Source organism: Oncorhynchus masou, chromosome 14 (assembly GCF_036934945.1).
Source record: "Oncorhynchus masou masou isolate Uvic2021 chromosome 14, UVic_Omas_1.1, whole genome shotgun sequence".
Lineage (NCBI taxonomy): Eukaryota > Metazoa > Chordata > Actinopteri > Salmoniformes > Salmonidae > Oncorhynchus > Oncorhynchus masou.
The window spans coordinates 31,450,695-31,456,083 of NC_088225.1; the positions used below are offsets into that span (position 1 = coordinate 31,450,695).

Consider the following 5,389-nt stretch of genomic DNA (forward strand, 5'->3'; position numbering starts at 1 on the left):
TACCAGACAATATATATTTGAACATTTGTATATTTCGTTATTTGAGTAAAATATACCAATAATGAACACAAACAAGTATCGAGGCAACATTACTCTATGATTACATGCTTATAATAAAATAATAAATTATGAATTATTGAATAAATGAACATTTTCCGACAAAAGTAAAAATAATTTAACAAATGAACATACTTTATTTGGTGTTATGTCCCTCTCTCTGCTGTTGACTGAAGATTGGGGGGAGCGCAGAGTCAAATTTCGTCTCCGCCTCCTAAAAATGTTCACCCAATCGCTTCCTTCCTGACTTGGACCAGTCTATAAATACAGGCTTCTCACTGAAAGTATATTCATAATTCTCTCAATGATCTTGGAACATTAAATTGCGACCTTATGTCAGAAGTGGTTTTTTTTCCAAGAGAAGTATACATTAGAGTGCGTTTGCAGCGCGCCTATCCCATCCGGTCGCAAGGAAACGTGCTTTGAATAGGCGACTTTTGAAAGGACTTCACGTTAACATTCTGACAGTTTGCTGGAGTGCATCTTTGTCAACCAATTTGCGCACCGAACTCAGTGCCATTCATTACAGCCCGTGGGCACAGCAGCAGTTGGATTCTAAAGTCTTGATAGGAAGGAATTTTTCCCTCCAAGAGCAATTCATTGCATTAGCTCAGCGGTCATTTTTTTCGCATGAATCTACTCGACCCCTTCCTGAAGATGACAGACGAACAGGAGAAGTGTTTCTCTGACGCTCCAAGCCCCAGCATGTCTGAGGATTCGGTCGGCTCGCCGTGCCCGTCTGGCTCCGGTTCCGACACCGAGAATACCAGGCCGTCCGATAATCATCTCTTACTGGGTCCAGACGGCGTGCTCGGTGAGTTCAAGAAGGCTGACCAAGACAAGTTCCCTGTATGTATCAGAGATGCGGTGTCTCAGGTGCTGAAGGGTTACGACTGGACCTTGGTGCCCATGCCCGTCCGACTGAACGGCTCCAGCAAAAACAAGCCCCATGTCAAGAGACCCATGAACGCGTTCATGGTGTGGGCTCAAGCCGCCCGGAGGAAACTGGCGGACCAGTACCCACATCTCCACAATGCAGAACTCAGCAAAACCCTGGGAAAACTCTGGAGGTAGGCTACAACTCCTTATCATCACTTTTCCCCGCAGTTGAGGATATTTTTTATTTGATCAACTAATTGTGCTATTCACAAATAGCTTCTTAGATAAAGCTTGAATTTATAGCAGTGTGAATAAGTTATTTGGAAAGATGTCTGGTGTATAGCTACATTTGCAATTCAATAGTGTAAACTACGGGCATAAATTCGATTCGAAGTTGAAGTTTTCAAATATTGGGCTATACTAATAACATCTTAATAATAATAATTACAGTACTTGTTTCAACACTTCGAAAACGTGTAATATAATAAGATACTTGTTCCAGATTACTCAACGAAGGCGAGAAGCGTCCGTTCGTAGAGGAGGCTGAACGCTTGAGGGTGCAGCACAAGAAAGATCACCCGGACTACAAGTACCAGCCCAGAAGGAGAAAATCCGTGAAGAACGGGCAGAGCGAGCCAGAGGACGGCGAACAGACCCACATCTCTTCCGGTGACATCTTTAAAGCTCTCCAGCAAGCCGACTCGCCCGCGTCCAGCATGGGAGAAGTGCATTCTCCCAGTGAACATTCAGGTAAGAACAATTCATTCGAACAAATCATTAAATTGTCGTTCTACATAATACCAGGTTTACTCAAACTTGCTTTTGGTCGATATAATCATGTTATAATATAATCATGTTAAAGTAGAATGGGAATCACTATTATGCCGGTGAAATAAAATAGTTATATATAGTTATAGTTATATAGTTATATAACTCCATATATATATATATATCTTTATATTGTAAATGCCTCTACTATCCTATTCAGAACGTGAATATCAGTGCCTTTAGGGCTCTCATGAACTAACACACCTGTCAATGATTTGTGGTTTTTACAAGCCATCATGCAAATCTACCACCTGTCTTTACTCTGCCCACTTATCTCTTCCTCTTTAAAGCACATTAGATAATGGCACCATTCCCTTCATGGCGGGAAACTCGAAATCTTATTTGCACTTTCTTAATTTCCACTCATATCTTTATTAGCTCCCTGGTTGCATCATTTGTGTCAATAATATCATGATGTTGTGCAGTGAGATTAACTCTTTGTTTTTCGACCAGCAGGCCAGTCCCAGGGCCCACCTACACCACCGACCACCCCCAAAACAGACCTGGCTGTGGGCAAGGCCGACCTGAAGCGTGAGGGCCGCCTGCAAGAGGGCACGGGCCGCCAGCTCAACATCGACTTCCGAGACGTGGATATCGGCGAGCTGAGCAGCGACGTCATCTCCAACATCGAGGCCTTCGATGTCCATGAGTTCGACCAGTACTTACCGCCCACGGGCACCCCGGCATGCCCGGGATCAACGGCGCCCAGACGAGCTACACGGGCAGCTACCGCGGCATCAGCTCCAGCTCCATTGGCCAGGTGGGTGCTGGAGGCCATGGCTGGATGTCCAAGCAGCAGCAGCACCCCATCTCCATCCTGAGTGGAGGTGGAGGTACTGGGGGAGAGCAAGGCCAGAGCCAGGGGAGAACCACTCAGATCAAGACGGAGCAGCTGAGCCCCAGTCACTACAGTGAGCAGCAGGGCTCCCCTCCCCAGCATGTCACCTATGGTTCATTCAACCTGCAGCACTACAGCGCCTCATCCTACCCCTCAATTACCCGCACCCAGTATGACTATTCTGATCACCAGGGCGGCGCCAACTCTTATTATAGCCATGCAGGTGCCCAAGGCTCAGGGCTCTATTCCTTCAGCAGCTATATGAGCCCCAGCCAGAGGCCCATGTATACCCCCATCGCCGACCCCACCGGAGTGCCCTCGGTGCCCACCCAGACCCACAGTCCACAGCACTGGGAGCAGCAGCCTGTCTACACACAGCTCTCCAGGCCCTGAGAGTCCAGAAGTTAGAGGTCAGCCCTTAGCACAGACTGTCCCATAACAACCCATCTCCTACCAGAGACTCTCATCTCCCAGAATCCTCGGGGGCCCACAGGCCTCTACGCCAACACACCCTCCACCGCCAATATAAAACATTCAAGAACTTTTTCAAAGTAATGAACATTTATTATCTTCGGAACAACGGCTCACGACAGTGCCTTTTTTAACGCTCGGAGTTGTGATTATATTTTTATAGGTATAATGTTAAAAGAAACTCAGTTTTGAAAAGAGGAATCCTCCGTGAGGATATATTTGTTATAAATATTTTAGTATGTACTGTGTATGTGTTCTGAACTGTCTTTTGGTACTATATCTTTCGGGGGATTTATAAGTTAATGAGGAAGAGATGCTTTAGGTGAACAACGTCCCCCGCGGCCTTACTTCTCGCTCATGTATTTTTGTACAGGAACAGGAAGTCAAAAGAAAATAGTCCCCCTACTCACTGCCTGTCCTCTTTTAATACATTCTGCTTTGATTCTCATGTACATATCTTACTGTAATTGTTTACGAGATCTTATAAGAACTGAGCAAAGTTGGTGTTTAAATAGTTTATGGCCGTGACTTATGTGACCATGTCATCAGTGAATTAGACAAATTATCGCTATTTTCTTGTTGCTGCGTTAGCAATTAACACATCAGCACAAGTTATTGTGTTGGGAATGCTAATAGCATTAGAAAGTGCCATATAGTTACACCAGGGGCCTTACTGACTGTGTTGGTAGATGTGACTGAGAAATGCTTTGTATTGCCTTCATGCCGTTGGTGCCTGTTGAAGCGCAGTAGAGAGACTCTTTACATTAGCGATGCTGGCGCAGCAGTGGAGCCTAGAAACCACAGCTGAGTTCTCACTTCCTGTCTGTGGAGAGATACAGGAAGTGGCCTTTGACCCCCAGCAGTCTCCCTTCCAGTTGTCGTTCGTCTGGCCTCTTATTCCTCCCAGTCTTAACATCTAATTTATTCATTAGCAATTAATTTTATTTGAAAAGTAATAACTATTTTGCATTTTATTCCTTTTTAATTCAGCAGCGACTAATTGAGATGAGAAAATATTAACTCTTCTGCAGATGGGTTAGCTGTTTCGATGTGGTACAAATTGTTCTAAGCATCTTTGTTTATTTATAATTTGTAAATGTTTTCAGTTGAAATAGTTATTTTGATGATCTAGTTGTGTACAGATGAATTGTGATTGTGATCAGACTTGATCTGAAATATGGAAAAAAGAAAAAGCTGGGCGTTGTTTTATTGTGACAGATATGGATTTCATGGTTATTGGAGCTGTGGCTGCAGTGTGAAGATGTCTTTCATGGTTATTGGAGCTGTGGCTGCAGTGTGAAGATGTCTTTCATGGTTATTGGAGCTGTGGCTGCAGTGTGAAGATGTCTTTCATGGTTATTGGAGCTGTGGCTGCAGTGTGAAGATGTCTTTCATGGTTATTGGAGCTGTGGCTGCAGTGTGAAGATGTCTTTCATGGTTATTGGAGCTGTGGCTGCAGTGTGAAGATGTCTTTCATGTGGAGCTGTGGCTGCAGTTGAAGATGTCTTTCATGGTTATTGGAGCTGTGGCTGCAGTGTGAAGATGTCTTTCATGGTTATTGGAGCTGTGGCTGCAGTGTGAAGATGTCTTTCATGGTTATTGGAGCTGTGGCTGCAGTGTGAAGATGTCTTTCATGGTTATTGGAGCTGTGGCTGCAGTGTGAAGATGTCTTTCATGGTTATTGGAGCTGTGGCTGCAGTGTGAAGATGTCTTTCCATAGAATCACCAGCATACTTTTTTGTTTTTGAAAAAAGTTGTGTTCTTTATTCTCTATTCCATATCTTAGTTCTCATGTTGGCATCTTTGTAATTCAACTGAATTCTTGTTTTCCTAGGTAAAACACGCCATTGTCTTAAAAGAAGCTTATCTTTTGTATTATATTGTTTGCAATAAAAGAAAACATATTGAAAATAAACTCTATGGTTCTGTTTCAGATATTCAGAGAATGGTATTCTAGATGCAGTATATACATGCACCCTAGTAGGGGGGTGAACAGTTTTATCCACTACATTTCTGGAAGTCTCTATCATGTCAACTTAGGAGCAGTGGGGTTCCTTTATACCCATAATGCAATGCTTTGTAAGGGAAGTCGACCCACGCTGAGAGAAAACAGTAAGATGGAGAAGTCGTCTAATGACTCACATTAAAAGGAGGTCAGATCCACTGCAGAACATCAAACAGGAGAAAACACTTAACTTATAAAATAAAGAAAAACTATTTAAAGTAGAAACAAAACACAAAAGAATATTAACATTGTACAACATTGAATCCATGTAAATCGACTAGCCAGTTCCTATGCTATAACCTGTCACCTAC

At 43.4% G+C, this 5,389-nt stretch overlaps 1 pseudogene; it reads left to right on the plus strand.

Annotated features, from left to right (window-relative positions):
* The first annotated feature begins 363 nt into the window (after positions 1–363).
* Positions 364–4,432, plus strand: LOC135554741 (transcription factor Sox-9-B-like; annotated as a pseudogene).
* Positions 4,433–5,389: the final 957 nt, after the last annotated feature.